The following is a 25,797-nucleotide window of genomic DNA, read 5'->3' as shown; positions in this document are numbered from 1 at the left end:
TAAGTATAACGTATGTTAAGAAAGAAGATAAAATGCAATAATCTTGAATGCTTAATTTAAATTAGAGGTGGCAAGTGAGGAGGAAGAAAAACAATGAACATATAAAATGAATAGAAAATAGTTATGGTAGATATTAATCCAACTATATTAATCATTTTATTTTGTATCTTTTTTATTGAGGTATAAACATATATTAGTTTTAAGTGTACAACATGATTTTATATTTGTATATATTGTGAAGTGATTACCACAATAAGTCTAGTTAGCATTCATCACCATACAAAGTTACACACTTCTTGTGTTGAGGATTTTTAAGATGTACTCTATTAGTAAATTTCCAATATGCAATGCAATATTAATTATTGTTGCCGTGCTGTACATTGCATCCCTATGACTTATTTATTTTATAACTGAAAATTTGTACCTTTTTACCCCCTTCATCAATTTTGCTAACCTCCCACCCCTTGTCCCTTGCAACCACTAATCTGTTCTCTGAGTTCAGTTGTGTGTTTTGTTTTGTTTTTTTTACTATTCCCTATATAAGTGAAATCATAGGGTATTTGTCTTTCTATCTGACTTATCATAATATCCTCAGTGTCCAACCACGTTGTCACAAATGGCAAGATTTCATTCTTCTTTATAGCTGAATAATATTCCATTGTGTATATATATACCAAATTTTCTTTATCCATTTATCCATCAATGGACACAAGTTGTTCCCATATCTTGGCTATTGTAAATAATGCTGAAATTAACATTGGGGTGTGGATACCTTTTATAATTAGTGTTTTCATTTTCTTCAGATAAATGCCCAGAAGTAGAATTGCTGAATCAAATGGTAGTTCTGTATTTATCTTTTTGAGGAAACTCCATATTGTTTTCCATAATGGCCGTACCATTATGCAGGAGTGTTTCCTTTTCTTCACATCCTCATCAACAATTATTATTCTTTTTTGAAAATAGCCATTCTAATAGGTGTGAGGTAATACCTCATTGTGGTTTTGATTTGCATTTTCCAGATGATTAGTGATATTGACTATACATCACTATACATTCATGTACCGGTTGGCCATCTGTATGACTTCTTTGAAAAAATGTCTATTTAAACCTTCTGCCCATTTTTATTTTTTATTAATTTTTATTGGAGTATAGTTGCTTTAAAATGTTGTGTTAGTTTCTGCTGTACAGCAAGGTGAATCAATTATACATGTACATATATCCCCTCTTTTTTAGATTTCCTTCCCACTAGGTCACCACAGAGCACTGAGTAGAGTTCTCTGTGCTATATAGTAGGTTCTTATTAGTTATCTATTTTATACTTAGTAGTTTATATATGTCAATCCTAATCTCCCACTTCATCCCACCCCCCCTTCCCCTGCCCATTTTTAAATTGGATTATTTATTTGCTGTTGAGTTGCAAGTTCTTTATATATTTTGAATATTAACCTCTTACCAGGTAAATAACTTGCAAATATTTTCTCCCATTCAGTAGGTTGTCTTTTCATTTTGTTGATGATCTTTGCTGTGCAGAAGCTTTTTAGTTTGTCATAGTTTCACTTATTTTTGCTTTTGTTGCCTTTCCTTTTGGAATCAGATCCGAAAAATCATCACCAAGACCATTGTCAAGGAGCTTATGTTTTCTTCTAGGAGTTTTAGGGTTTCAGGTCTTGCATTAAAGTCTAATTCACTTGAGTTAACTTTTGTATGTGGTGTAAGCTAGTTGTCCAGTTTTATTCTTTTGCCTGTGGCTGTCCAGTTTATCCAACTTCATTTATTGAAGAGACTATCCTTTCCCCATTATATATTCTTAGATTGTTTGCCATAAATTACTTGACCATATGTACGTGAGTTTATTTCTCATCTCTCGGTTCCATTGATCTCTGTGTCTGTTTTTATGCCAATATCATATTGTTTTAATTGCTATAGCTTTGTAATAGAGTTTACTATCAGGAAGCATGATGCTTTCAACTTTGATTTTTTCTCAAGATTGCTTTGGCTATATGAGATCTTTTGTGGTTCCACATAAATTCTATTTCTGTGAAAAAAATGCCAGTGGAATTTTGATAGGGATTGCATTGAATCTGTAGATTTCTCTGGGTAATATAAATATTAACAATATTAATTCTTCAAATACTTGAGTATAGAATATTTTTCCATTTATTGGTGTCTACAGTTTCTTATGTCAATTTCTTATAGTTAACAGTGTACAGGTCTTTCACCTCCTTGGTGAAATTTATTCCTAGATACTCTTTTTGACGCAATTATAAATGGAATTATTGTCTTAATATCTCTGATAGCTTGTTGTTAGTGTATAGACATGTGACAGATTCTTGTATATTGATTTTGTATCTTACAACATAACTTAATTTTTTATTCTAACAGTTTTTTGGTGGATTCTTTAGGGTTGTTTATACATAACATCATACCCTCTGCTAATAGTGACCTAATTTCTCTGGCTAGGAATTCCAACAATATGTTGAATAAAAGTGACAAGAGGGGCATCCTTGTCTTGTTCATGAAGTAAACCATTATTAAAGTTGTTAAATATGCCTCTTTAATTAATTGATAGATTAAGCCAGCAGAAAATCAGTAAGGATGTATTTGACTTCAAGAGTGATATCAATCGCTCAATCCAATTAATTGGCTTTTATTGAATACTCCTTTTGAAACAGATTAAACATTCTTCTCAAGCTCCCATGGAACACTGGCAAAGACAGACTACATTCTGGTTAATAAAACATACCTTAACAATTTAAAGGTTTAGGAATTATATAATGTAAGTTCTCAGACCATAGTAGAATTAAACTACAAATCAATAACTGAAAAATAGCTAGAAAATCTCTAATATTTGGAGACTGAACAACACATTTCCAAATAACACATGTGACAAAGAAGTCTCACAAGAAATTAAAAAGTATTTTGAACTAAATAAAAGTGAAATTCAAACGTGTGACATTTGTAGGATGCACCAAATTTGTAAAAAGCCCCCAAAGTGACACTTAGAGGGAAATCTAATATACAGCATTAAAGGCATGTACTAAAAAAGAAGAAAGATCTAAAATTAATAGCCTAAGCTTCTGCCTTAGGATACTAGAGAAAGAAGAGTAATTTAGTCTTAACATAAAAACTTACATGTTTGTAGCAGTTTTAGGTATAATCATTCAAAACTGAAAGCAACCAAGATGTTCTTCAGTAGGTGAATGAAAAAACTATGATACAACCTTACAGTAGTAATTATTTAGTGATTAAAATAAAATACCTATCAAGCTATGAAACACTAGGTGAATCTTAAATGTGAAAGAAGTGTGCCAAGAACTTTTGTGAAAGAAATCAGTCTGAAGAGGCCACACACTGCATGTTTCAATTTTATAATATTCTGGAAATGGCAAAACTATAGCAACATTAAAAATCTCAGTGTTTACCAGGAGTTTAGGTGGAAGATGAAGAAGGATAAATAATTGAACCAAAAGGGAATTTTGGGGTAGTGAAATTATTCTCTATGATACTATAATTGTGAACATATGATATAATGAATTTGTTAATATCCATGGAAATACAGCACAAAGAGTGAAACAGTATATGAAAATTTTTAAAAGTTGAGAAGATTTACAATGTTGGAGAATTCATGATGCAATGAAGAATATGATAAAACTATCTAATTATATTTAAGGTGCATGCAATAACCTCAGTGAAGTGGTGGTGGAGGGAGGAGGTTACTGACCTGAGTATCTTGGGAAATGGGCAGAGTGTGTAAGATTTAGTGTTAAAAAAAAGAAAGAAAGAAAGAAAGAAAAAGTACATGTGTTCTGTGTTCTAGTTGATAAAATTGTTTCCCATGTTAGTATGCATGAGTATTTCTGATATCATACATATATAATATTATATATATGTGTGTGTGTGTATATATGTATGAATTGAATAATTAATTAAATGGATGATGGGAGCCATGTTTCTCACTTTTGGAATGGGAGGTAACAAGTAAAGGGAGGAAGATAGAATGATCCTTGTGGTAATAGATTAAAGCTGAGTACATCAGTATAAACTTATGTGTAATTTAATATAGATAGAGATGGTTACATTTAGAAAATATCTATTTGTACATGCAGGGACTAGTATACACATAGCTTTTCTGCTCTGTCAGCTGAGAAAGCCTAGAAGAAGTAAGCACACATGGAACTCAGATCTTGATTCCTAATACCATTCTCTAATAAAAGAAACCATTGCTCCTTAAAGAATGGCTGATTCTAAGTCTGGGATAGGAAATATACAAGATGAACTTGGAGCATCTTGCAGTTCCATAAAGTAAGGATGTGCTAAATACACACATACACCCTCTTATGCACAATGATGGTGGTTTGTCAAAGGAACACTGAAGCCAACTGGAAAAACCTGTATTGTCCAAAGGTGAAGCACTTTGAACATCAAAGTACTGAATTATAACCAAAACTATTAAACATCCATGATTCCATTATGATAAAAATAAATGTTTGTTTAATCAGATAAATAATGGGTAAGAATGAACAAATCTCCTATGTAGAAAAATTCCAAATTTATGTAAATACTCCAGCCTTGAGGCTGTGAAATGCAAATCCCTACATCTTAAGGGTGGGCTGTACAGTATAGGCAGGGTAGGGGGAGAGTAAGTTTGCAGTAGAGAAACGTGACAGATACTACTTCAAACCAGGTGTTCAAATTCAACATCAATAGTGATGTCATATTACTAGCATGCACCCTTGGTGTGATGTGATGAAAATGGCAGTTAATCTCTGTGGTCTTCCTCTTGAAACCCATAATCCCATCTAATCACGAGAAACATTTCAGATAAATCCCAATTGAGGGATATACTACAAAAGACCGGTAAGGTCTTCAAAACTAGTCTTCAAAACTATGAAGGCTATCAAAAACAAGCAAAGTCCAAGAAACTCTCAGCCAAGAGGAGCACAAGGAAAATGAAAACTAAATGTAATGTGGCATCTGGGGTGGGATCCTGGAAGAGTACTAAGACATTAGGTCAAAGCTAAGAAAATCTGAATGAAGTTTAGACTTTCTTTTATAATAACATATCAATTTTGGTTTATTAATTATAATTTACCATACATTCGTAAGACGTTAATAGGGGAAACTGGCTGTGGAATGGGAGAAATTCTCTGTACTATCTTCTCAAATTATCTATAAATATAAAACTGTTGAAAATTTTAATTAAAATGTTTTTTAAAAAAAAGCTCTTCTAGTAATAGTGCACTAGGTTGGTGATAGTAATAGCAAACAATTTGTGCCCTGTACTTATCTAGATACATGGAATAACATAACATATAGTTAAATACAACAAATCCATAGGGAGATCATATTAATAGTTCCATTTTATAGTCGAGGAAACTGTTGCATAGAGGGGTTACGAATCTTGTCCAAGGTAATAGCAATTAAGTAGCAGAGCCAAAACTCAAATTCAGTTGTTATGGCTCCAGGAGTCACATTGTTAATGATTTTCACTATTCTATCTCTTGAAGAAATTGATTGTATATTTAATAAATGGGTTGAGCTTGAAAACAGTGGTCTATCAATAGATTAGGAAACAAATAAGTAGACCCTTTGAGAAACACCTGATAGAACAAATTTGTGGTATCTCAGCCACCTCTGGGTCTGACTCCCTTTTAGAAAAACAAGGATATAAGATATATTTTTATCTCCTACTTTTCCATCTCCCCAGTCCTGTTTTCCTAATTCTTCCCTCCCCTTTCCATTTCCCTTCCTCACTTTCATCATTTTAAACTTTCACACAATTTACCTTTTCCTTATTTAAAAATTTCCTTTTATTCCTATAAATAAAAATACAATATAGTTGAACCCTCAGTGGTTTGTTTTTTAATTTATTTTATTGAAGTATAGCTGATTTACAAGGCTGTGTTAATTTCTACTGTACAGTAAAGTGATGCAGTTATACATATATACGTTCTTTCATATTCTTTTCCATTATGGTTTATCACAGGATGTTGAATATATTTCCCTGTGCTATACAGTAGGAACTTATTGTTTATCCATTCTATATATAATAGTTTGTATCTGTTAAATTCCTAATTCATTCCTCCCCCTACTCCACTCCTCCTTGGCAACCACAAGTCTGTTCTCTGTTAGTCTGTTTCTGTTTTGCAGGTAAGTTCATTTGTGTCATATTTTAGATCCCACATATAAGTGATACCATATGAAGTATGGTATTTGTCTTTTTCTTTCTGACTTAGTATGATAATCTCTAAATCCATCCATGTTGCTGCAAATGACATTATTTATTTTTTATGGCTGAGTAGTATTTCATTGTATATGTGTACCACATCTTCTTTACCCATGCACCTGTCAATGGACATTTAGATTGTTTCCACATCTTGGCTATTGTAAATAGTGCTGCAATGATCATTGGGGTGCATGTATCTTTTCGAATTAAAGTTTTCTCCAGATATATGCCCAGGAATCAGATTGCAGAATCATATGGCAACTCTATTTTTAGTTTTCTGAAGAACCTCTATACTGTTTTCTATAGTGGCCACATCAATTTACATTCCCACGAACAGTGTAGGAGGGTTCTTTTTTCTCCACAACCTCTCCAGCATTTTTTTGTAGACTTTTTAATGATGGCCATTCTGACTGGTGTGAGGTGGTACCTCACTGTGACTTTGATTTGCATTTGCACTTTTATTTGCATAATTAGCAATATTGAGTATCTTCTCACCTGCCTCCTCTTGACCATTTGTATGTCGTCTTTAGAGAAATGTCTACTTAAGTCTTCTCCAGTTTTCATTGTTTTTTTGTTGTTGTTGTTGTTATTGAAATGTATGAGCTGTTTGTATATTTTAAAAGTTAAGCCTTAGTCAGTTGATTGGTTGCATCATTTGCAGATATCTTCTCCCAGTCCATAGGTAGTTTTTGTTTATGGCTTCCTTTGCTGTACAAAAGTTTGTAAGTTCGATTAGGTCCCATATGTTTATTTTTGCTTTCATTTTTATTGCCTTGGTAAACTGACCTAAGAAAACATTGGTATGATTTATGTCAGAGAATGTTTTGCCTATGTTCCCTTCTAAGAATTTTATGGTGTCATGTCTTACATTTAAGCCACTTTGAGTTTATTTTTTGTCTATGGTGTGAGGGTGTGTTCTAACTTCATTGATTCATATGAGGCTGTCCAGCTTTCCCAATACTCAGTGGTTTGTTTTTAATCTCACTCATAGCAGCAGACTCATCTTAGAATTAAGCAGAGAAGAAAATATGGTAGACTTGGTCCTCTTAACCCACTCTGAAATTCTACAGTCCAAATCTCCTTTTTGCCTAGAGCTTGTGTCCTGGATAGTCACATTGCTAGTAGTCTGTATTGATTAAAACATTTAGGCATTGTATCCTGTCAAATTAAAATAATCTGTCTATATGCAAATGACTATGTGGAAGCATGAAAAATATTCTAAATTATCCTAGGGCCAAAGAAGTGATGACAGAATACACATTCAAAGGATTTGGCCTATATTCTTAAATGCTGTCATGTTTCCACATTCTAAGAAACAAACAATTCCAAATGAGGTTAATAGAACCACTAGGATTTATGGTCATGTTTGCAAAATAACCCCATAAAGTTCTTTAGGCCAATTTTAACAAATTTTCCTGTTATATTAGTATGTTGTCAGGACCATGCTAAATCACTTACCATCATTATCTATTTCCAATATAGCAAGACGTTTCCAGAGTTATATGGCCACAAAGTTGCTTCAACACAATCACTTTAGTATTATAAGCTCTATGCTTAGTCAATTTTTATGCAATAGTTTGGATTGGCTGCTATCAATATGATGTATTTCTTTAAGTAACCAATTTAGCTCCATCTTTTATTTTTATTCACATCACATATTGTTAAAAAGTATACAAACTTATATACTGATCTCAACTTTGGCAAGGCTACAGATTATCAATAAACTAAGCTAACCAACTGTATTATCAGTCCTTTTCTCTCCCCTCCCTCCCTCCTTCCTCTCTAATCTACATCTGCAAATACCAACAGATAGCACATGTCAGCTATTTATGAAAGCCATGCTGCTTATATATTCAATCCAATTAGATCTTTTCCCATGAGTAAATTCCTTCAAATAACAACATCCTGTATGAAAAGCTCAATGCATGAATCAAAAAAAATCATTGAATACCTAATATAGTTGGCTATAAATATATGAGGTTATTTTCCTTCTGATCTGAAAGAAAAGAGTAATTACTGAGGAGCCAGTCCTACGTTTATGGGCTGTAACTTCAGAGTTATAGAGCTGATAGCTTTCAGTGGGAAATATCACTAGTTACGCTCATATTTCAAAGACGAGTGCCAATCTCTATCACTGTTGAATAGTGTTTAAACCTGTTAATGCATGTAGTCTGGTGAAATGAGGCAGCCAAAAATACATTGAATAGAAAAATAGTTTCCCTGGATATGTCTGTCTCTGAAATATGATCTATGGAATTCATTTGGTCATACCTTCAGACAGAATTTCACATATCAAATAGACAGTCCAAAGGAGGGCTGTGTAATGCTTTAAGTGGAATGCCTTTCATGAAGTTTTTCAGAGCTCATTTACTATGATTCAAGTAACTTCAGTTACTCAAGTCGTTACAACTATTTTTTTCTTTCAATTTTGTAGTCACTTCATACTTGCACATATACATTTTTCCCAGTCCCTAATTTGAAAAATTATTCTTTTCTATGTATGCAGAGTGCCTGCATTCTGTTGTTGCCTACCTCCTATACCTTAAACTGTTCATCTTCAGAGGCAGGTGTTTCAACTGGCATCCCCAGCATCTTTTCCGCCTTGAGCATCAGTCCCAATTTTTATTTGGTTATCCACTTATCCAAAAAGTGAGGATAGTTAGCTCACATAATCAAATTGAGAGGGTTCTGCCTCCCTGTACTCTGTTCCATGCACTGAGCCCTTGAATGACAGCAGACCACATTCCTCTATATCCAGCTACTGGTTGAGGATTGGGCCTGCAATGCAAGCCTTTCAAATCAGACTTACTCTCAGGAATTTTACAGACATTATTGAAAAAATTGAATTTACCTTTATGATAACTTTCTATTTGGAGAGGCAACAGCCATCTTCCTCTGACCACAGGATGTATGTTTAGAGCCAGTACAGGATACAGCTCCATGCCTGGCAATGAAACAAAATATAAGAAGTATTGATATTTCTGAGAAATTGGATAAAACTTTTTCTTCTTAGTCTTGAATCCAATCATTCCTGAAAGACTCCCTAATCTCAGGCTGTTACTACATACACCAATAAAATATCTTTTAACTCAAGCTATTTTAAGTCTTACTTTATTTCTCTTACAAATTAAAGATCTGTAAAAGCCTTATTTAACTTCAGATTTTTTAAATCCTCAACTTTAAAACAATAAACTACATCCTATATACTGCATAAGGATCTGAGAAAATGTTTGGAAATTTGTTTTCTTTTAAAGAGTGAAGCACTATAGAAAAGCAAAGCATTACTATTGTACTGTTAAATATTTACTGTTAGTTTTGTCTGCTCTCACCATTAGACTTTCAGATCTTAAGCAAAATATCCTCTGTATTCAAACACTTATAAGTCCACTTTGCATAAATGGTGCTAATAAATGATGCTAGCATTTTTATTCTCCCTTTTTGTAGATATGAAAACTCAAGGATCAGAGAAACTGTTCCTTGCCCAAAGCCACACTATTATTACACTATTATTATGTGAGAGCCTTTCATAATTTGAAATTAATTACCTTAAGTGGACTTACTAGTGCCTTTTGTGATATTTTGCCACCCTATTGTGACACCTGTTATTGACTGCCCAACTAATGTGGAAGGAAGCTATCTTGGCATACGGTTTGTACGTGTAGCTTTGGTTATCAGCTTGGACTTTCCACCAAAAGCCAAGACTGGCAATACTCTCTACCTTCAGATCTTTCCTAGAGTCTCAGCTTATTGCTTTAAAGTTGGGGCTTTGACAATTGCCCCCACTGACATCAGAAACCCTACTAGTCAGTTCTGTCCATATGCCCAGAAACATTGTAAAGAGTATTTTTCCATACCTAGATGATTCCAAGTGCATGATTAGATAGCTTCTGAATTGACTGTTATTTCACTGACTCGGTTGAGAAATTCAATTATAAAAGTCCAGCATTAAGAAGCATATAGATATGGCTTTAAAAATAGGAAGGAAAAGAAAAATGGCATCAAGGACTTCCTAAAACTTATTATTTTTATAAGCTGAAAATTTTGGCCTTAAATTGAAAACTATAATTCTATTATCCTAAAGAAATCATCAAATCCCAGTAAAATAGAGTTAGTGACAGTTTGTATCTTTAACACTCAGTGGAATATAGTTGGTTAGCAACAAGAGTGGGGGCTTGGTGTGGGGTCTGGCCACGTTTCCTCAATAACATTATTCATAGGAGAACCAGCAAGACCAAGCATGCCAAGATTTTATTTGCTACCACAGGCTTTAGATCATAGGATTTGGTCATCTCACTTCCTAAGGGAAAAGAAAGTATTCCTCCTTTTCTTATCCTGAAGCAAACTTGCCACCGAGGCAGTACCTAGGAATAAGCCTACTTAAGGAGATGAAAGACCTGTACTCAGAAAACTATAAAATACTGATGAAATAAATCAAAGACAACACAAACAGATGGAGAGACATACCATGTTCTTGGATTGGAAGAATCAGTATTATAAAAATGACTTTACTACTCAAAGCAATCTACAGATTCAGTGCAAACCCTATCAAATTACCAATTCCATTTTTCACAAAATTAGAGCAAAAAATTTTATAATTTGTATGGAAACACAAAAGACCCCAAATAGCCAATGTAATCTTGAGAAAGAAAGGCTCCCTGACTTCAGACTAAACTACAAAGCTACAGTCATCAAGACAGTATGGTACAGGCACAAGAACAGAAATATAGATTAATGGAACAGGATAGAAAGCCCAGAGATAAACCCAAGTACCTATGGTAACCTAATCCATGACAAAGGAAGCAAGAATATACAATGGAGAAAAGACAGTCTCTTCAATAAGTGATGCTGGGAAAACTGGACAGCTACATGTAAAAGAATGATATTAGAACACGCCCTAACACCATACAAAATATAAACACAAAATGATTTAAGACTTAAATGTAAGATAGGACACTATAAAACTCTTAGAGGAAAACTTAGGCAGAACACTGACATAAATCACAACAAGATCTTTTTTGACCCACTTCCTACAGTAATAAAAATGAAAGCAAAAATTTTAAAAATGAGACCTAATGAAATTTAAAAGCTTTTGCACAGCAAAGGAAACCATCAATGAGACAAAAAGACAACCCTCAGAATGGGAGAAAATATTTGCAAATGAAGCAGCTGACAAGAGATTAATCTCAAAAATATACAAACAGCTCATGAAGCTCAATATCAAATAAAACAAACAACCCAATCCAAAAATGGGCAGAAGACCTAAATAGACATTTCCCCAAAGAAGACTTACAGATTGCCAAGAAGCACATTAAAAGCTGCTCAGCATCACTAATTATTAGAGAAATGCAAATCAAAACTACAGTGAGGTATCACCTCACACCAGTTAGCATGGGCATCATTAGAAAATCTACAAACAACAAATGCTAGAGAGGGTGTGGAGAAAAGGGAACCCTCTTGCACTGTTGGTGGGAATGTAAATTGATAAAACCACTATGGAGAACAGTATGGAGGTTCCTTAAAAACTCAGAATAGAACTACCATACGACCCATCTCTCCCACTACTGGGCATATACCCAGAGAAAACCATAATTCAAAAAGACACATGTGGGCTTCCCTGGTGGCGCAGTGGTTGGGGGTCCGCCTGCCGGTGCAGGGGACGTGGGTTTGTGCCCCGGTCCAGGAGGATCCCACGTGCCGCGGAGCGGCTGGGCCTGTGAGCCGTGGCCGCTGGGCCTGCGTGTCCGGAGCCTGTGCTCCGCGGTGGGAGAGGCCGCAGCGGTGAGAGGCCCGTATACCGCAAAAAAAAAAAAAAAAAAAGACACATGTACCCCAATGTTCATTGCAGCACTATTTACAATAGCCAGGTCATGGAAGCAACCTAACTGCCCATCAACAGATGAATGGATAAAGAAGCTGTGGTACATATATACAATGGAATATTACTCAGCCATAAAAAGGAATGAAATTGGGTCATTTGTTGAGGTGTGGATGGATCTAGAGACTGTCATACAGAGTGAAGTAAGTCAGAAAGAGAAAAACAAATATCGTATATTAACACATGTATGTGGAACCTAGAAAAATGGTCCAGATGAACCAGTTTGCATGGCAGAAGTTGAGACACAGATGTAGAGAACAAACATATGGACACAAAGGGGGGAAAACTGTGGGGCGGTGGGGATGGTGGTGTGATGAATTGGGTGATTGGGATTAACGTATACAGTGATGTATATAAAATTGATGACTAATAAGAACCTGCTATATAAAAAAGTAAATAAAATAAAATTCCAAAATTAAAAATAAATACCAACAAAACAACTAATACTAAACTTTCTTTGGGTTATTTGTATGGAAATATGTTAATAAAAACAGACAAACAGACAAAAAAACCTACAATGAGGTATCACCCCACACTGGTCAGAATGACCATCATCAAAACATCTACAAACAATAAATGCTGGAGAAGGTGTGGAGGAAAGGGAACCCGCTTGCACTGTTGGTGGGAATGTAAATTGATACAGCCACTATGGAGAACAGTATGGAGGTTCCTTAAAAACTAAAATTGGAACTACTGTATGACCCAGCAATCCTACTCCTGGGCATATATTCATAGAAAACTATAATTACAAAATTTACATACACCCCCGTGTTCATTGTAGCACTATTTACAATAGCCAGGACATGGAAGCAACCAAAATGTCCATCAACAGAGGAATGGATAAAGAAGATGTGTTCATGTGTACAATGGAATACTACTCAGCCATAAAAAGGAACAAAATTGTGCCATTTGCAGAGACGTGGATGGACCTAGAGACTGTCATACAGAGTGAAGTAAGTCAGAAAGAGAAAAAGAAATATCATATATTACCTCATATATGTGGAATCTACAAAAATGGTACAGATGAACCTATTTGCAAAGCTGAAATAGAGACAACCGTAGAGGCCAAACATGGACACCAAAGCAGGAAAGGAGGGTGGGATGGCTTGGGAGATTGGGATTGATATATATACACTACTATGTATAAAATAGATAACTAATGAGAACTTATTGTATAGCACAGGGAACTCTACTCAATGCTCTGTGGTGATCTAAATGGGAAGGAAATTCAAGAAAGAAGGGATATGTGTATATATATATAGCTGATTCATTTTACTGTACAGTGGAAATTACAACATTGTAAAGTAACTATACCCCAATAAAAATTAAACAAACAAAAAACTTCAATTATCAATGTTGCAAAGCCAAGCTTGATACTAGAGGATCCAGTGGGAGAGACTGAGGGATTCTCTATGAGCCAGTTCACTAGGGAAAATGAAGACTTGTGAAGAATGGAAGGAAGATATCAGAGAGAAATAGAGGAGGGGAAAAAAACCCATAACAAGAATAGATACATTTTTTAAAAAAATTGATTTAATACTGGTTTTTATTTCTGAATGGTAGAAATTGATACAGGAAAGACAGAGAAAATACTCAACTGCATTAAAAGTAAAAGTTATGGGTGTATTCTCATAAAGTTAATCTCTTATATCTGAGCCACTCTCTGATGTCATTGCGGCTGTTAGCTTGTTTGATGATGAATCACAGGGTTTCTGTCCATGAGGCACTCACAGGAATAAGTAGAAACAAGATATATAAATAAACAAATTCCACTAAAATAAAAGTATGTCGTGTTCACAGGGAGTACTTGATTATCTACATGGACCTAATCTTCAGAGATGCAGGCCTCCACATGACCTGAACTGCATGTTTTCTTATGTCTTTATACATTTTCACATGCCAGAAACATGCCCCCATACTTGCTGAATACAGATTTATAACCACACTTTTATTTAAATTTCCAATTTTACATTCATTAAAATATAGGAGGCTTGAAATAGCAAAAATCTGCATCTTGCAGATGCGATATGTGATATTGCCCTTTCCTAGGTGTTGGCCATTCAAATAGGTGTGTATACCTTTTTCAAAGATAAGAAATCAGAGGGGGAGAACCCCAGTACTGAGACCATGGCTAATTCTAGAAAATGGCAGATTACTAATCACCTGGCAATATTATTATGGTTATTAGCTTTATGATATTAGTTATTTTTGCCTTCCCCTGCTAGAGTACAGGATGGTATCTTTTTCTGTTATATTTACTAATATCTGCCAAATGCCTGGATTTGCAGGTACTCAGTGAAAAACAAAATGTATCATTGAATAAATGTGTTGAGGGTAGAACCATGGCAAACATTAGAGAAGGATATGTTTATATGTGCATACACACACACACACACCTTAACCAAGGGGAGAGTACGATTGCCTTTCATTTTTCAAATGAAAAAAGTGTGAAAGAAAAATGTTGCCTGCCATATCAGGAAACAAAGGGTATTGCAACCCTCAAGATACTGCAGCCACCCCCAGTGGTGTACCCTGAGGGAACTCAGGACGGAAAAGAACAGGATACTGACCTTAGATAGCTAAAGTGCATATCAAAAGAATGATTTCAATCAGCCCAGACTCTTGCATCTTCCCACACATAACGTACTACATCGTTAACTTTAGATGTCTGGTTTTCTTTAACAGTAATCTTTTGAAGTTCAGACTATCTGGTCTTTATTGCAAAAAATTCCTATATATCCTGGCTCCTCCCTTACCTCTTTGGAGCAGTCCCTCAGAGTTATCTGAGAGGTTGCATCCTGGGCTTCAGTCCTCAGTTTTGTCCACCAAATAAAAACACAATTCTCAGCTTTTAGGTTGTGCATTTTTCTTTCAGTCAAGAAACGTAAAGTCGGTTGATGGGATTTGGAGACTAAAGAAAAATTTAACCTTTTTTACCGTAGTACTTAAGAAAATGTAATTAACCTGTCTTTGGAATTCCTATTAAATTTTAATAAGATTACTTTTTTGTGGGAGTGTAATTTATTTATTTTTAATTAACATATAATTGACATACAATGTCATATTAGTTTCAGGTCTACATCATAGTGATTCTATATTTATATACATTTTGAAATGGTCTCCACAATATCTAGTGACCATCTATTGCCATACAGAGTAATTACAATGTATTGACTCTTTCCTATGACTTAGTTATTTTATAACTGGAAGTTGTACCTCTTAATCCACTTCACCTATTTTGCACAATCTCCCAATCTCCTCTTCTCTCTGGCCTATACCAGTTTGTTCTCTGTATCTGTAAGTCTGTTTCTGTTTTGTTCGTTTTTGGGTTTTTTTTAAGATTCCACATGTAAATGAGATTGTTTAGTATCTGCCTTTGTCTGATTTATTTCACTTAGCATAATGCCCACAAGTTCTATCCATGTTGTTGCAAATGGGAAGATCACGTTCTCTTTTATGACTGAATAATATTACACTCTATATGTATGTATATATGTGTGTGTGTGTATATATATATATATGACATTTTCTTTATCCATTCATCCATCAATGAACACTTAGGTTGTTTGCATACCTTGGCTATTGTAAATAATGCTGCAGTGACCATAGGGGTGCAGATATTTTTTCTAGGCATGCAGTTTTCATTTTCTTCAGATAAATATCCAGAAAGGAAATTGATGGATTCAATGGTAGTTCTATTTTTTAAATTTTCCTGAGGAAACTTCATACTCTTTTCCATAGTGGCTGCACCAATTTACATTCCCACCAACAGCACAAGAGGATTCCCTTTTCTTCACATAGTCACCGACACATGCTATTTTTTGTCTTTTGTTTGTTTTGTTTTGTTTGTTTGTTTTTTGCGTTACGCGGGCCTGTCACTGTTGTGGCCTCTCCCATTGCGGAGCACAGGCTCCAGACGCGCAGGCTCAGCGGCCATGGCTCACGGGCCTAGCCGCTCCGCGGCATGTGGAATCCTCCCAGACCGGGGCACGAACCCGTGTCCCCTGCATCGGCAGGCGGACTCTCAACCACTGCGCCACCAGGGAAGCCCTATTTTTTGTCTTTTTGATAATCACGATTCTGACAGTTATGAGGTGATGGCTCATAGTGATTTTGATTTGCATTTCCCTGATAATTACTTCTACCCTTTGCCTATCCCCATTCTCTAATCCCTGCCAATCTTATCCTTGTACACTTCATGATCATAGCATTACAAATTAACAACCAAGAAGGCATATTTTATTTTATTCAGTTGTTGACAGAAAAATTTACACTCTTTAGAATTCCAGACTTTTCCTAATTTAATTCCAACTTTATATTAAAATACATCAATTTTAACCTAAACAAAATTCCAAAAAGAGAATACATATTTCCCTATATATATCTTATACATTTTGGTCTTTATCTCTTGGTATCACACTATCATCTATTCCAGATCTATTTTCTTTACATTTGACTAAGGAGTTGTTCTACATGCCTATTTTAAGGATGCTCACTTAGACTTCGTCATACAAAAAAATATAATGCAAAGTCCCAGTTCTCAAATGTTGACTTTTTGTTGTTGGTCTCTTTTGGGCTTAAAAAAGAACACAAAAAATATTCTCTTTATACTATTAAGATATAAATGAGCCCTAACAGAATGCTAGGCAATTGATCAGTCACAGGGCCTTTCTTAGTGCGGTTTAAGAGGTGACAAATATCGGCAACCAACAGGAATTAAAATAAATATTTTATGTATATAAATTTTGCATTTAATGGTAGTCTCTCAGCAGAACTAGACTGGACAAATCATATTTCAGAAGACTTGGATGGATTTCTCTGTTTTCCACTGGCAGCAGGAAAAGCAGTAATAAAACAAATCCAAAATGTCAGGATTTCTTCTTGCCTAAATTTACCTACAAAATTTAGCAGGCAGTTTGGCTAATTAAATAAATGAAACAGATAAAATCAATCAGTCTTTGGAACAATGATGAAAATAACTACCATTTATTGAGCACTTATGTGCCCAGTACATTTATTTTTATTTACCTTTTATTTATTTATTTTTAACATCTTTATTGGAGTATATTTGCTTTACAATGGTGTGTTAGTTTCTGCTTTATAACAAAGTGAATCAGTTATACATATATATATATATGTGTATATATATATATATATATATATATATATATATATATACACATATATATATATATCCCCATATCTCTTCCCTCTTACATCGCCCTCCCTCCCAGATTCCCTATCCCACCCCTCTAGGTGGTCACAAAGCACCGAGCTGATCTCCCTGTGCTATGAGGCTGCTTCCCACTAGCTGTCCATTTTACATTTGGTAGTGTATATATGTCCATGCCACTCTCTCACTTTGTCCCAGCTTAACCTTCCCCCTCCCCATATCCTCAAGTCCATTCTCTAGTAGGTCTGCATCTTTATTCCCATCTTGCCCCTAGGTTCTTCATGACATTTTTCTTTTTTTTCTTAGATTCCATATATATGTGTTAGCATGCGGTATTTGTTTTTCTGACTTACTTCACTCTGTATGACAGACTCTAGGTGCATCCACCTCAGTACAAATAACTCAATTTTGTTTCTTTTTATGGCTGAGTAATACTCCATTGTATATATGTGCCTCATCTTCTTTGTCCATTCATCTGTTGATGGACACGTAGGTTTCTTCCATGTCCTGGCTATTGTAAATAGAGCTGCAATTGTGTTACATGACTCTTTTTGAATTATGGTTTTCTCAGGGTATATGCCCAGTAGTGGGATTGCTGGGTCTTATAGTAGTTCTATTTTTCGTTTTTTAAAAAACATCCATACTGTTCTCTATAGTGGCTGTATCAATTTACATTCCCACCAACAGTGCAAGAGGGTTCCCTTTTCTCCACACCCTCTCCAGCATTTATTGTGTCTATAAATGATTTATTGTTTCTGTAAAAGATTTTTTGATGATGGTAATTCTGACTGGTATGAGATGATATCTCATTGTAGTTTTGATTTGCATTTCTCTAATGATTAATGATGTTGAGCATTCTTTCATGTGTTTGTTGGCAATCTGTATATCTTCTTTGGAGAAATGTCTGTTTAGGTCTACTGCCCATTTTTGGATTGGGTTGTTTGTTTTTTTTGATATTGAGCTGCATGAGCTGCTTGTAAATTTTGGAGACTAATCCTTTGTCAGTTGCTTCATTTGCAAATATTTTCTCGCATTCTGAGGGTTGTCTTTTGGTCTTGTTTATGATTCCCTTTGCTGTGCAAAAGCTTTTAAGTTTTATTAGGTCCCATTTGTTTATTTTTGTTTTTATTTCCATTTCTTTAGGAGGTGGGTCAAAAAGCATCTTGCTGTGATTTCTGTCATGGAGTGTTCTGCCTATGTTTTCCTCTAAGAGTTTAATAGTGTCTGGCCTTACATTTATGTCTTTAAGCCATTTTGAGTTTATTTTTGTGTATGGTGTTAGGGAGTGTTTTAATTTCATTCTTTTACATGTAGCTGTCCAGTTTTCCCAGCACCACTTATTGAAGAGGCTGTCAACTGCGCCACCAGGGAAGCCCTCTTCAGTGTCTTTTAATTTTCTGCATACAGGTCTTTTGTCTCCTTAGGTAGGTTTATTCCTAGGTATTTTATTATTTTTGTTGCAATGGTAAATGGGAGTGTTTTCTTAATTTCACTTTCAGATTTTTGCATCATTAGTGTATAGGAATGCAAGAGATTTCTGTGCATTAATTTTGTATCCTGCTACTTTACCAAATTCATTGATTAGCTCTAGTAGATTTCTGGTAGCATCTTTAGGATTCTACATTTTTAATTGATCTCATTTAATCCTTGTAACATCCTTCTGAGGTAGGTTCTATTTTCATCTGTACCTTAAAAATGAGGAAGTTCTGGGCTTCCCTGGTGGTGCAGTGGTTGAGAGTCTGCCTGTCGATGCAGGGGACACGGGTTTGTGCCCCAGTCCGGGAAGATCCCACATGCCCTGGAGCGGCTGGGCCTGTGAACCATGGCCGCTGAGCCTGCGCGTCCAGAGCCTGTGCTCTGCAACGGGAGAGGCCACAACAATGAGAGACGCGCGTACTGCAAAAAAAAAAAAAAAAAAAAAAAAAAAAATGAGGAAGTTCAAGATTAAATTGTAAGAAACATTGTGTAATTATTGTGTGGCAGGTACAATAAACATGATCTCATCTAAACCTAGTAAGGGCTCCATGAGGTGGGTTCTACTTTTACTCCCATTTGTCAATGAAAACACACACACAGGAACTTGCCCAAGGTAACATACCTGGTAGCACAAGAAGACTCAAATCCAGTTGTTTCCCACTCTAGAAACTCAATTATTAACCACTTGTAATGCCTTTCACTGAATTTTTACTAAGATGCACCAAACAGAGTTAGGTGTCAAATAGAACTGACATTGTATCCTGTCTCTGACATAGAGCAGCTGTCATTTTAACCTTTGTGAAACTCAGTTTCTTCTGTAAAAATAAATGTCTAGCTCATAGGGTTGTTTGATGTTTAAATGGCATTGATATATAAAACATTTAGCACAGGGCTTGGTACTTAGTAAATACTCTATAAATCATAGTTGCTATTATTTTTAAGTATTAGACCCACTATTTTCTTAATAAATGTAAGGTAAATATTAGAAGATGTTTAATACTAGTGCAAAAAATTAATAACCATATTATAAAAGGCAATAAAATTTTAGAAAGATAAATCATAAATCTTACATCTACATAGTGCTGTTGAATGTACACTGTAGAGTATAGATGAGTATCAGACAATGTATTTTTCTACTTGAAACTAATTAGTGTCTCTTGCATTAGTCAAAGCTCTTCCTCTACCACATGGGAAAAACAGAGGTTATGAGTGATTAGTCATTTTTCTGCTTTGAATAATGATTGAGCTGGGACTCTTCCAATCAAGTCTCTTAATACATACCCACAATCATCCTTATATCATGTACAGTATACCAGAATAGACATCAGGCTACTGGTCTTATATATAATTGAATTTGAAGTACAAAATTACTTTACATACTTCTGTATTAGTATTGCATTATGAAAACTTAACATGTATACAAATGACAGTTCTCATCAAGAAGCAGACTGTGTAGCATCAATACAATTTTATGTATGTACATCCTAAAAATCATATTCACTGTTACTTAAAATAAATCTGGCACTGCCTACCATAAAGGAAACAGAAAAATATAAGCATTCAAAAATAGGAGAGGTCTTTGAAAAGTATCATGGTTATAAGAAGGTGATTTTCTTTCTTTTTTTTTTTTTTTTTTTTTAATGTCTACTATTCCTGTAAATCACCCAGAAGCATAAGAAGGTGATTTTCTTTCTTTTTTTTTTTTTTTTTTTTTTTTATTTCTACTATTCCTGTAAATCACCCAGAAGCAGCTTATATTTGTGTGACTCTAAGCCACATATATTTCTCATTATTGAATAGTACCCTTTTCTGACTTTTTCTGATAAGGCTAAATTGAACTGATGTGAGAGAAACATACTTCTTACTGAAAATATTCATTTTTCATAGGCAGCATTCCAGTATCATGCACCAAACAAATGTAGAAACAAATTCTGAATTCTACACAGGCAGTTGGGAAAAACAATCACAGTTTCACAGTATTGTTCATAAGCAGAAATATTAATGGTTGTAAAGGATGGATATTGTTCTTCTTTCTCCAGTGCTGTTTGATTAGTTCTTACAGTCATCCTTTTATTAGACCACAGAAGGTTAGATTGGGACAGGCATGCACTTTTCTGTCAGGCAGTCTTGACTCTTCAGGACTCTGTGGTTGATTGGCATTTACTGGTGATATAGGGCTGCCTGACCACAGAGCCTGGACTATTAATTATTGAACTGTACTGCCCCTCATAGTACCAAGTCATATGGCTGGAATGAGGAATAAATAAAATATTTATCTCTCTTATCCTCTCCCTTCATTTTACTGTATAGGACAATAACGTTATTTTTCCAGAATTTTATAACTATCAGGTGGTAGAACCAAGATTAAAAAACAAACAAAAACAAAAGCCATGCCACCACTTCACACCCAGTGCACTTTCCAATGTAATGTAGTTTTCTCATCTTTGAGAACATGTTTAAAGTGAAATTGTTTTACTTAAGAAAATAAAATGAAACTTGGTGAGGGCTATAATCATTCAGTTTTTAGTCCTGGAAAAGTTTAGTAGTGGAAGAAATTAGCAATCATGAGAATGGTATTGTGCCTACTCTACAGTTTCATAGTAATTATATGTATATTGGGAATATTGGTTAATTTCTCTTTCCCTCCCTTATAATTTCATATATTTAAAAATAATATCCAAGAATTAGAGAGCTGTTCTTTTCGTTGTTAAGATTTAAAGATCATCTGTTGAAATGATTACTCATTAATTTATTCATACTCTAATTTACTTTAAACAAAAAATACGAAGTATTTTTATTTTTAATAAAGGTTGGATACATTTATGATTTGATATACATAGAGTGAAATGATTACTAGTCAAGCTAATTAACATATCAGATCCTCACAAGGTTACCATTTTGTGCATGTGATGAGAGCACAAGAAATCTACTCTGTCAGCAAATTTCTGATAGCAGAAATTAAAACACTGTAAAGCAATTATACTCCAATAAAGATGTTAAAAAAAAACTATAGTCATCATACTGTACATTAGATCTCTAGACTTCTTCATCCTGCATCACTGCAACTTTATGCCCTTTGACCAACATCTCCCCATTTTCCCCACCTCCCCTCCCCAGTTTTACTCTCTGCTTGTAGATCTTCAAGGAGATTTTGCCTTTGGCAACAACATGAATGAACCTAGAGGACATTAGGCTGAGTGAAAATAAACCAGACACAAAAACAAGTGACATCATGCACTTCTTTTTCTAGGTTGAATCTACAAAATTGTGTTTTTTTAATCCAAAACTAAATTGAGTGCTAGAATGAGCTAGACACTGATTTCAAAAATATATAGTAAAAAAAATGCCCATTACAAATACAGTTTTTCTATCTTTGTATGGGTGTTTAGGATCTAAATCTTTTATTTTCCTGCTCCTTAGAATAATAGGAAATTGACATATTGCCAAGGCTATCTCATGGAAAAATGCCTCTTCCCTTAAATTCCTATAGCCAGTATCCATTGGCCTCTTACCTATAGTTTCTCTAGATTCCAACTTGTCTTTCCTCTACTATAAGAATAACCTGAATTTATGTTGTAATAAATATCCTTTAATAAGGAATTAAGACTCTAGTGGAGATTCCTGCACCAGAATACAACGAACTACTTTAATATCTTGAATTCTAAAGAAATCCTGATTGAGTATAATCAGAGAAATTTAAAGTTCTATTATCATGTGGTGACAATCTTCTGAGTGCCCCCTAGGTTCCAGGCATATGTTCCTGAAGATGAGCTATTTATGTTTTTAAGAGTTAATTATCTGAATGGTTCTGCATTGGTTTATCCCCAATTAGATGCAGCCTTTCCTCTCCATAGGGAGGATACAAATACCACGCAGTTTTATTTAGCTTAGAGATAACAAAGAACAAAGAATATGTCTTTTTAAATCTTGAATCAATGGGTTCATTTTCAACTGTATGATTGTCAAATTTGTGTCTTCTAAAGAAATGTATGCTATAAAGCTATATGATTTTTCACATATAATTTGTGAAATGCTGCTTGCATATGCCCACCCTAACTAATTTCATGAAGTTGATCTGAAAACTTCATTTGCCTTGACACTATTTTAAGATTCATTAATAATGAGCTCTCATGAATATATGGAGATGGTATGTCAGAGCCTGTAGCATCTCTGTACTGTTTGTGGATAGGCAATGAATATCTATTAATTTGTTCTTAGTCTCCAACCTGGTCTCTTAGCATTGAACATTAACTAGTTATTTATTTTGACATTGAAAATAGAAATATCACTTTTATTGACAAAATAGGGCCACAAAGGGCAGCTCCACAGAACACAAATAAGACAACCCTAAGACAAGAGTGTAAAACTGTAGCAGACAGGTTAATACTCTTCACCTTCATCCTCTCCCACCTCCTCTCCAACCTCCTTGTAAACCTTCTCAAGGGCAGCCATGTCCTCACAGGCTTCAAAACACTTTCCTTACTCCATACCCTCACCCACGTAACACTGAACAAAGGCACGCTTGTCATACATTAGGTTAAACTTGTGGTTCAGGCAAGCCCAGGCCTCAGCGATGGCTGTGGCGCTGCTCAGCATGCACAGAGCAAGCTGTACTTTGGCCAGGTTTCCACCAGGTACCACAGTGGGAGGCTGGTAATTATTGCCAACTTTGAAGCCTGTCTAGTCCACAAACTGGATGGTATGCTTGGTCTTGATGGTAGCAATGGCAGCATTGACATCTTTGGGAACCACATCACCATGGTACAACAGGCAGTAAGACATGCATTTACCATGGTGAGGGTTGTATTTCATCATCTGGTTGGCTGTTTCAAAGCAAGCATTGGTGATCTCTGCTACAGTAAGCTGTTCATGGTAGGCTTTCTCAGCAGAGATGACAGGGGCATATGTAGATAGAGGGAAGTGGATGTGGGGATAAGGGCACCAAGCTTGTCTGGAATTCTGTCAGATCAATATTTGGGCTCCATCCAATCTCAGGGAAGCAGTGATGGAGGACACTATTTGGCTCATGAGGTGATTAAGATTAGTGTAGGTTGGGTGCTCAATATCGAGGTTTCTACAACAGAAGTAATAGATGGCCTCATTGTCTACCATGAAGGCACAATGAGTGCTCCAGCATGGTGTGTGTGGTGAGGATGGAGTTGTAGGGCTCAATTACAGCTGAGGAAACCTGGGGTGCTGGGCAAATGGAGAACTCCAGCTTGGACTTCTTGCCATAATCAACAGAGAGACGTTCCATCAGCAGGGAGGTAAACCTAGAACCAGTTCCCCCAACAAAGCTGTGGAAAACCAAGAAACCCTGAAGACCTGTATACTATTTCCAAATCCGGTCCAAGACAAAGTCAATGATCTCCTTGCCAATGGGGTAGTGACTGCGGGCATAGTTATTGGCAGCATCTTCCTTGCCTGTGAGGAACTGCTCAGGGTGGAAGAGCTGGCAGTAGGTGCTAGTGCAAAATGCATCAATGACCGTGGGTTCCAGGTCTACAAACACTGTTGTGGGCACATGCCTGCCAGTGCCTGTCTCGCTGAAGAAGGTGTTGAAGGAGTCATCCCTTCCCCCAATAGTCTTGTCACCTGACATCTGGCCATTGGGCTGGATGTCGTGTTCCAGTCAGTAGAACTCTCAGAAGGCATTGCTGATGGGGACACCGGCCTGGCCAACATGAATGGAAATGCACTCACACATGGCTGAGACTTGTAGGGTTCTGTGGCACTGGAGGAGGTGAGGGGACAGCCACAAAGATCTCCCACTAACAGATTACCAAGGAGTCCGGGGAAGAAGTAGTCAAACATTAACTATTTAAAAAGCAGTTCATTAGATATATTATTTTTGATTTTAGAAGTATACATGTGCATTCATATACATATTATATATAAGAAGATAATATGCAACAAAATAGCAATAATACTTTTCACTGCATAAGAAAATTAGAAAAAAATTATTATCCTTATTTCTGTATTTTTAAAATGTTTCCACTCAAGTTTACAAGAAACAACACTAATACAGTTATAGCAACAATACAATTTGTTTTTACCAGTGATTTTTAACTGATCGGTACTCATAAATGCATTTAGAGAGCTAGTATTATGACTGTTTTGTATAAAAGAATCCACCCTCATCTTGATTGCCTTACATGAATAAGTGATAAGATTGAATCCATATATTACAACCATAAATCTTGTACATTCCCCACTATGATTTTAAAAGAAAAAACAAAGTGCTGACCTTTTTAGGACTGAGAATAAATACCTAACAGCAGGGAATGAAGAGAAGCTCAACCATCAGAGAAAGATAATTGGGCAAATTGAGACTCAACGTATACCTTCCAACACAGCTAGGATCTGGGTAGTTGGGCATTCAGAAGGGTAGGATTTCTGGGTAAGGGATAGAGCACCAGGAAATCAAAGCTATGGACAAAAAATGATCATGGGATTGATGGAGATGTAGGAAAATTTAGAGAATAAAATTTTATTAAATAAGTGCCTAAATCATATTCATGTATGCTTTTAATACAATTTTGGTGAATAAACAAAAAATTAAAACGTGAAGAGAATATATCTAGATAGGAGGCATCTGTTTCCTCAACTATACATTTGTTGCCTAATTTATGATGAAAATAGATAAATTTTATTGTGTACTTTGTATATGCTTGTCAGTATGCTAAGAACTTTAGACACACTTTTATTTAAATACCTGAACAATTCACTTAAGTAGATATTATTGTCCCCATTTTTAAATGACAAAACCAAAACTCAGAAGATTAAGTAACTTGGCCAAAGTAAGTCATTTAGGTAGTGGCAGAGCCAGGATTTGACACTGCATTGCCTGCATTCCAAGTTGAAGGGATTATTTCTTTTAGTATTAGGACCCTAACATTCAAGAAATTTGAACTCCAGTGACTTCATGGTTACCAAGTCTCACTATTCAGTTATGTGTGCTTTAGAAATACTTATTCTTATCCTGTATATATAATCTTTGCAAATGTCATCTGTGTATTATGCTAATAAAGCAAGTTGCATAAAAAC

General features: G+C 35.3%; 1 pseudogene; it reads right to left on the bottom strand.

Annotated features, from left to right (window-relative positions):
• Positions 1 to 23,130: 23,130 nt before the first annotated feature.
• On the bottom strand, positions 23,131 to 24,457 carry LOC101332522 (tubulin alpha-1C chain pseudogene; annotated as a pseudogene).
• Positions 24,458 to 25,797: the final 1,340 nt, after the last annotated feature.

The sequence above is a fragment of the Tursiops truncatus genome, chromosome 5 (genome assembly GCF_011762595.2).
Source record: "Tursiops truncatus isolate mTurTru1 chromosome 5, mTurTru1.mat.Y, whole genome shotgun sequence".
In the NCBI taxonomy this organism is placed as follows: Eukaryota; Metazoa; Chordata; class Mammalia; order Artiodactyla; family Delphinidae; genus Tursiops; species Tursiops truncatus.
The sequence above is the reverse complement of the archived record's forward strand: the minus strand, read 5'-3'. Positions and strand labels throughout refer to the sequence as shown.